Below are 9665 nucleotides of genomic sequence, written 5' to 3' on the forward strand. Positions count from 1 at the left end.
GAATAGGACATGCTCAATGCATCAGTAAAACAGGGCAGCACACCGACCCTGCACACAGATGCAGGAATGTAGCCTTATTATGTATAGCACAGTCCCTTAGTATATAGTGCACTCACTTATTATGTATAGCGCCATCCTTAGTTCATAGAATCATAGAATCATAGAATGGTAGAGTTGGAAGGGACCTCCTGGGTCATCTGGTCCAACCCCCTGCTCAAAGCAGGATTCACTAGATCATCTCAGACAGATGTCTGTCCAGCCTCTGTTTGAAGACGTCCATTGAAGGGGAACTCACCACCTCTCGTGGCAGCCTGTTCCACTCATTAATCACCCTAACTGTCAAAAAGTTTTTTCTAATATCTAATCTTTGTCTCCTCCCATTTAGTTTCATCCCATTGCTTCTAGTCTTTCCTTGTGCAAATGAGAATAAAGATGATCCTTCTACAATGTGACAGCCCTTGACATATTTGTAGACAGCTATTAAGTCTCCTCTCAGTCTTCTTTTTTGCAAGCTAAACATTCCCAAATCCTGCAACCGTTCCTCATAGGACATGGTTTGCAGACCAGTCACCATTCTGGTCGCTCTTCTCTGAACTTGCTCCAGTTTGTCTATGTCTTTTTTAAAATGTGGTGCCCAAAACTGTACACAGTATTCCAGATGAGGTCTGACCAAAGAGGAGTAAAGACCGATAATGACTTCACGTGATCTAGACTGTATGCTTCTGTTAATACATCCCAGAATTGTATTTGCCTTTTTTGCTGCTGCATCACACTGTTGACTCATGTTCAGTCTATGATCTATTAGTATACCTAAGTCTTTTTCACATGTACTGTTGCTTAGCTCTATTCCTCCCATTCTGTATATGCTTTTTTCATTTTTATTGCCCAGATGTAGTACTTTGCATTTTTCCCTGTTAAAAACCATTCTGTTGGTTGCTGCCCACTGCTCCAGTTTATTTAGGTCTTTTTGAATCCTCTCTCTCTCTTCTCTAGTATTAGCTATCCCTCCTAGCTTTGTGTCATCAGCAAATTTAATCAGTTTACCCTCAATTCCTTCATCTAAATCATTGATAAAGATGTTGAACAATACAGGTCCCAGGACGGAGCCCTGTGGTACCCCACTTGAGACATTCATCCAGCTGGATGTGAAGCCATTTACAACCACCCTTTGAGTCCGATCACTAAGCCAGTTATGAATCCACCTAACAGTTGCCTGGTCCATTGCATACTTGGTCATTTTTTCAATAAGGATGGTGTGAGATACTTTGTCAAATGCTTTGCTGAAGTCAAGATATACTATATCTACAGCATTTCCCTGATCCACCCAGTCAGTGATTCTGTCATAGAAGGAAATTAAGTTAGTCTGACATGACTTGTTAGTTACAAACCCATGCTGACTCTGGTTAATCACTTCATTTTTATCCATGTACTTACATACATGTTGTTTAATAATTTGTTCAAAGATCTTTCCTGGTATAGAAGTCAGACTCACCGGCCTATAGTTCCCTGGGTCCACCTTCTTCCCCTTTTTGAAGATAGGAACAACATTTGCTCTTCTCCAGTCTTCTGGGACTTCTCCTGTTCTCCAAGAATTTTCAAAGATTATGGAGAGTGGTTCTAAAATTTCTTCTACAATCTCCTTCAGTACTCTGGGGTGTAATTCATCTGGACCTGGAGACTTGAACTCATTTATGTTAGCTAAATATTCCCTCACAATCTTTCTGTTTACTGATAACTTGGATTCCTCTATTCCTTTAAAAGGACAGTGAACATCAGTTGATGTTACATTTTCTTTCTGAGAGAAAACAGATGCAAAATAGGAATTAAAAAGTTCGGCCTTCTCAACATCCTCTCTTACCATTTCTCCATTTTCATCCTGTAAAAATCCTATAGCATCTTTGACTTTTCTTTTACTTTTGACATACCCCCAAAATCCTTTTTTATTGCTTTTGACATCTCTTGCAAGCCTTAATTCATTGTCAGCTTTAGCTAACCTGATACGTGCCCTGCAGGATCTGCAGACTGCATTATAATCTTCTTTAGATATGCCTCCCTCTTTCCATTTAATAAACATTTCTTTCTTTCTTTTTAGCATGTGTTTAAGTTCTGTGTTCATCCATCCTGGTTTCCTTAAATGCTTCCCATTCTTCCTACTTTTCAGGATTGTTAACGATTGTGCTTTGAGAATCTCATTTTTAAAAATTTCCCATCCTTCCTGGACATTTTTGTCCTTAAGGACATCCAGCCATTGGATCCCTCCTATTCTCTTTCTGAGTCTCTTAAAATCTGCCTTTCTAAAATCTAACCTTGAAGTTTGAGTCTTCACATGTCTTCCTCCTCTAGTTATCCAAAATTCTATAATAGCATGATCGCTGCCTCCTAGGGTCCCAGCCACCTTTACCTCCTCAACCATTTCCTCCCTGTTTATAAGAATTAGATCCAAAGTAGCAGATCCCCTTGTTTTCTCCCCTACCTTTTGGAAGATAAAGTTGTCAGCAAGAGAGGATAAGAATTTGCTTGACCTGTTAGTTTTACTTGAGAGAGATTCCCAACAAATGTCTGGATAGTTGAAATCTCCCATGACCACTACATCATATTTTTTGGAGAACTTGGTCATTTGATACATAAAGAGTTCATCCATATATTCAGCTTGCCCAGGTGGCCTGTAGTAAATGCCTACAATGGTGTCCTTTCCGTTGTTCTCTCCTTGTATTCTTACCCAAACAGTTTCCACAGAACTCCCAGTCTCTGAAGCTTCAATCTCTGTGCAGATATACGCTTTTCTAACATACAATGCAACACCTCCTCCTCGTTTATCAAGTCTGTTTCTTGCAAATAAGTTGTATCCTTTTAGCCTTTTATTCCAATCATGTGTATCGTCCCACCAAGTTTCAGTGATTCCAATGACATCATATTCCTTTTCCTGCATTAGTAGTTCCAATTCTCCTTGTTTGTTGCCCATGCTTTGTGCATTTGTATAAAAACATTTTAGTTTGTGATTGGTTTCTCTTCCTCCCATATTTTTATTATTTAAATTGTTTTGTCTTTGTTCTTCCTTTCCACTTCCAGTAGCAGAGATCTCAATAGTATTTGTCAGCTGTATTGCTTTTTCTGGCCTTTTGCTTCCCTTCCCACATTGTTCTAGTTTAAAGCTCTTCTGATGAGTGTAGCAAGGCGACTTCCAAATACATATTTTCCAGTCTTCGTAAGGTGCACCCCATCTCTAGCAAGTAGTCCATCGTATAGGTAATTCATTCCGTGATCCAGAAATCCAAATCCTTGTTGACGGCACCATCGACGTAGCCAGTTGTTCACCTGTAGAATCTTATTCCACCTCATTGTTCCATGGCCATCCACTGGGAGGATGGATGAGAAGACCACCTGCGCTCCCAATTCTTTCACTTTCTTGCCTAAGTCTTCAAAGTCACTGCAGATGGTTTCCAGGTCCTTTCTTGCGGTGTCATTTGTCCCCACATGTATTAGCAGGAATGGGTAGTGATCTGTAGGTCTGAAGAGTCTTGATATCCTGTCAGACACATCTTTAATTTTTGCTCCTGGAAGACAGCACATTTCTCTTGAGGTTATGTCTGGTCTGCAGATAGCGGCCTCTGTTCCTCTTAACAGGGAATCCCCCATGACCACCACTCTCCGTTTTTTCTTCACAACATTCTTCTTTCTCCATCCAGGAGGATTCTGAGGGCTTACAAGGTTATTCATTGCTGGCAAAGTCTTATCTTGCTGTATTTCTTCATGGTTCTCCTGTGTGAGAGCCTGGTACTGGTTCCTGAGCAGTATGGGTGCTGACTGCCTCTCGATCCTCCTGCTTCTGTGGGTCACATGCTTCCATTCCTCTGTTTCGTCAGGTGCAGTTCGAATTTCTTCTCTTTCTGAATCATGAAGAGATAATTCTGCTCTGTCTAAGAACTCTTCACCTTCCTTAATGATTTTCAAGGTAGTTAACCTCTCTTCTAGATTTCGCAACTTTTCCTCCAACAGGGACACAAGCTTGCATTTCTGGCATGTGAAGTCTGGCTTTTCCACTGGCAAGTCTGTGAACATGTAGCAGGATATGCAGCTCACCAAATGGCTCCTGGACTCTTCCATGTTCTTATTGTTAATGTTCTGAAAACAGTGAAAAAAGCTTAAAAAAAAAAAGCTTCAAAATGCGCGCGCCGGTAGGCGCGCGGTTTACCGATGTCCTCTTTTCAGCTCCAACAGCCAAAATCCAGTGTTCTTTGAGCTCGCGGAGACTCTTCACTTACCCCAAAATGCAGTGGGAATATGCAAATTATCTCCTCAGGACTCCTCCCCTGGTTTACCGATGTCCTCTTTTCAGCTCCAACAGCCAAAATCCAGTGTTCTTTGAGCTCGCGGAGACTCTTCACTTACCCCAAAATGCAGTGGGAATATGCAAATTATCTCCTCAGGACTCCTCCCCTGGTTTACCGATGTCCTCTTTTCAGCTCCAACAGCCAAAATCCAGTGTTCTTTGAGCTCGCGGAGACTCTTCACTTACCCCAAAATGCAGTGGGAATATGCAAATTATCTCCTCAGGACTCCTCCCCTGGTTTACCGATGTCCTCTTTTCAGCTCCAACAGCCAAAATCCAGTGTTCTTTGAGCTCGCGGAGACTCTTCACTTACCCCAAAATGCAGTGGGAATATGCAAATTATCTCCTCAGGACTCCTCCCCTGGTTTACCGATGTCCTCTTTTCAGCTCCAACAGCCAAAATCCAGTGTTCTTTGAGCTCGCGGAGACTCTTCACTTACCCCAAAATGCAGTGGGAATATGCAAATTATCTCCTCAGGACTCCTCCCCTGGTTTACCGATGTCCTCTTTTCAGCTCCAACAGCCAAAATCCAGTGTTCTTTGAGCTCGCGGAGACTCTTCACTTACCCCAAAATGCAGTGGGAATATGCAAATTATCTCCTCAGGACTCCTCCCCTGGTTTACCGATGTCCTCTTTTCAGCTCCAACAGCCAAAATCCAGTGTTCTTTGAGCTCGCGGAGACTCTTCACTTACCCCAAAATGCAGTGGGAATATGCAAATTATCTCCTCAGGACTCCTCCCCTGGTTTACCGATGTCCTCTTTTCAGCTCCAACAGCCAAAATCCAGTGTTCTTTGAGCTCGCGGAGACTCTTCACTTACCCCAAAATGCAGTGGGAATATGCAAATTATCTCCTCAGGACTCCTCCCCTGGTTTACCGATGTCCTCTTTTCAGCTCCAACAGCCAAAATCCAGTGTTCTTTGAGCTCGCGGAGACTCTTCACTTACCCCAAAATGCAGTGGGAATATGCAAATTATCTCCTCAGGACTCCTCCCCTGGTTTACCGATGTCCTCTTTTCAGCTCCAACAGCCAAAATCCAGTGTTCTTTGAGCTCGCGGAGACTCTTCACTTACCCCAAAATGCAGTGGGAATATGCAAATTATCTCCTCAGGACTCCTCCCCTGGTTTACCGATGTCCTCTTTTCAGCTCCAACAGCCAAAATCCAGTGTTCTTTGAGCTCGCGGAGACTCTTCACTTACCCCAAAATGCAGTGGGAATATGCAAATTATCTCCTCAGGACTCCTCCCCTGGTTTACCGATGTCCTCTTTTCAGCTCCAACAGCCAAAATCCAGTGTTCTTTGAGCTCGCGGAGACTCTTCACTTACCCCAAAATGCAGTGGGAATATGCAAATTATCTCCTCAGGACTCCTCCCCTGGTTTACCGATGTCCTCTTTTCAGCTCCAACAGCCAAAATCCAGTGTTCTTTGAGCTCGCGGAGACTCTTCACTTACCCCAAAATGCAGTGGGAATATGCAAATTATCTCCTCAGGACTCCTCCCCTGGTTTACCGATGTCCTCTTTTCAGCTCCAACAGCCAAAATCCAGTGTTCTTTGAGCTCGCGGAGACTCTTCACTTACCCCAAAATGCAGTGGGAATATGCAAATTATCTCCTCAGGACTCCTCCCCTGGTTTACCGATGTCCTCTTTTCAGCTCCAACAGCCAAAATCCAGTGTTCTTTGAGCTCGCAGAGACTCTTCACTTACCCCAAAATGCAGTGGGAATATGCAAATTATCTCCTCAGGACTCCTCCCCTGGTTTACCGATGTCCTCTTTTCAGCTCCAACAGCCAAAATCCAGTGTTCTTTGAGCTCGCGGAGACTCTTCACTTACCCCAAAATGCAGTGGGAATATGCAAATTATCTCCTCAGGACTCCTCCCCTGGTTTACCGATGTCCTCTTTTCAGCTCCAACAGCCAAAATCCAGTGTTCTTTGAGCTCGCGGAGACTCTTCACTTACCCCAAAATGCAGTGGGAATATGCAAATTATCTCCTCAGGACTCCTCCCCTGGTTTACCGATGTCCTCTTTTCAGCTCCAACAGCCAAAATCCAGTGTTCTTTGAGCTCGCGGAGACTCTTCACTTACCCCAAAATGCAGTGGGAATATGCAAATTATCTCCTCAGGACTCCTCCCCTGGTTTACCAATGTCCTCTTTTCAGCTCCAACAGCCAAAATCCAGTGTTCTTTGAGCTTGCGGAGACTCTTCACTTACCCCAAAATGCAGTGGGAATATGCAAATTATCTCCTCAGGACTCCTCCCCTGGTTTACCGATGTCCTCTTTTCAGCTCCAACAGCCAAAATCCAGTGTTCTTTGAGCTTGCGGAGACTCTTCACTTACCCCAAAATGCAGTGGGAATATGCAAATTATCTCCTCAGGACTCCTCCCCCTCTTTTATTATGTATAACACCCTCCCTTATTGTGTACCATCCTCTCTAGCGGCTCACAGTTGGGGGATCATACTGTGTTGGGGACAGCATACTTTACCCTGGGAGTTGAGGTGGGGTACAGTAGGGTCATTATACTGTGCATGTGGAGGAATTCACCATGGGGGTATTATACTGTGTTTGGGGGGCCCTTTAATTGGCATCACACTTTATGGGGCAATGAAAGAGATTTAGGATGTCAGCAGGAGGAAAATTACTATGTAAAGATGGAAAGTTGTGAGATCTGATCTTTGGTGACCCCGACAATTATTTAATTTTTTTTTTTTGGGGGGGAGGGGGGGGGGGCAATTAGAGCTTCTGCTATGGGGCCCCATGATTCCTATGTATGCCCCTGGCCGTACATACCACATACACTGTATACGCCATATACACCACCACACACACACACTGTATACGCCGTACGCACCACACACACACATACACTGTATATGCCGTACGCACCACCACACACACTGTATACACCCTGCGCACCACACACACACACTGTACATGCCGTAAGCACCACACACACACTATATACGCCGTACGCACCACACACACACACACACACACACAGTGTATACGCCGTACGCACCACACACACACACACAGTGTATACGCCGTACGCACCACCACACACACGCACTCTGTATACACCCTGCGCACCACACACACACACACACACACACACTGTATATGCCGTAAGCACCACACACACACTATATACGCCGTATTCACCACACATACCCTGTATACGCCGTATGCAACACCACACACACTGTATACGCCATACGCACCCCCCACACACACACTGTATACGCCGTACGCACCCCCCCACACACACTGTATACGCTGTATGCACCACCACACACACTCTGTATACGCCATACGCACCACACACGCTCTGTATACGCTGTACGCACCACCACACACACTCTGTATATGCTGTACGCACCACACACACAATGTATACGGCATATGCACCACACACATTGTATACACCGTACACACCACACACACGCACTGTATACGCCGTACGCACCACACACACTGTATACGCCGTACGCATCACACACTGTATACGCCGTACGCACCACACACTTTATACGCCGTATGCAACACACACTGTATGCGCCGTACGCACCACACACTGTATACGCCGTACGCACCACACACTGTATACGCCGTATGCAACACACACTGTATACGCCATACGCACAACACACACTGTATACGCCGTATGCAACACACACTGTATACGCTGCACACCCCACACACACAGTATACGCCGTACGCACAACACACACACTGTATACGCTGTACACACCACACACACTGTATATGCCGTACGCACCACCACACACACACACACTCTGTATACGCTATATGCACCACACACGCTCTGTATACGCCGTACGCACCACCACACACACTCTGTATACGCTGTACGCACCACACACACAATGTATACGGCATATGCACCACACACATTGTATACACCGTACACACCACACACACACTGTATACACCGTACGCACCACACACACTGTATACGCCGTACGCATCACACACTGTATACGCATTACGCACAACACACTGTATACGCCGTATGCAACACACACTGTATACGCCGTACGCACCACACACTGTATACGCCGTATGCAACACACACTGTATACGCCATACGCACAACACACACACTGTATACGCTGCACACACCACACACACAGTATACGCCGTACGCACAGCAAACACACTGTATACACTGTACACACCACACACACTGTATATGCCGTACGCACCACCACACACACACACTCTGTATACGCTATATGCACCACCACACACACACTCTGTATACGCCGTACGCACCACCACACACACACTCTGTATACGCCGTACGCACCACCACACACACACACACACTCTGTATACGCCGTACGCACCACCACACACACACACACACTCTGTATACGCCGTACGCACCACACACACGGTATACGCCGTACGCAGCCTCTTGCGTGGTACCACCAGCAGAACACTGTCGCAAACACGCCGCCACCGGGATCAGCCGAATGATTCACTGACTGCCGCCATCTTTGTACAGGAGGAGCGCATGCGCAGTTTTAATGTGACCGCCGGTATCTGCCTGCACAAAGATGGCGGCGATCTGATTTACTGCGTGGGGAGACAGCTCAAACGAGAGAACACATGAGGGAAGAAGACAGCACAGGGGTGGAGAGAGAGAGCAGACAAGGGGGAGAGCACATGGGGTACACAGGTCAAAGAAGAGATCACATGAGAGGAGAAGACAGCAGATGGGGGAGAGAGAAAGCGCACAGGGGGAGAGAGACAGAGCACAGGGGGGAGACAGCTCAAACGGGACAGCACATGAGGGGAGAACACAGCACAGGAAGGAGAGAGACAGCAGACAAGGGGGAGAGCACATGGGGTAGACAGGTCAAAGAAGAGATCACATGAGAGGAGAAGACAGCAGATGGGGGAGAGAGAAAGTGCACAGAGGGGAAAGAGGCAGAGCACAGGGGGGGGAGACAGCTCAAACGGGACAGCACATGAGAGGAGAAGACAGCAGATGGGGGAGAGAGAGAGCAGACAAGGGGGAGAGCACATGGGGTAGACAGGTCAAAGAAGAGATCACATGAGAGGAGAAGACAGCAGACAAGGGGGAGAGCACATGGGGTAGACAGGTCAAAGAAGAGATCACATGAGAGGAGAAGACAGCAGATGGGGGAGAGAGAAAGCAGACAAGGGGGAGAACACATGGGGTAGACAGGTCAAAGAAGAGATCACATAAGAGGAGAAGACAGCAGATGGGGGAGAGAGAAAGTGCACAGAGGGGAGAAGTCAGCACATGGGGGAAAGAGAGAGTGGATAGGTGGGTGA

Source organism: Phyllobates terribilis, unplaced genomic scaffold (assembly GCF_046119375.1).
Source record: "Phyllobates terribilis strain yellow unplaced genomic scaffold, ASM4611937v1 Scaffold_468__1_contigs__length_1428546, whole genome shotgun sequence".
Lineage (NCBI taxonomy): Eukaryota > Metazoa > Chordata > Amphibia > Anura > Dendrobatidae > Phyllobates > Phyllobates terribilis.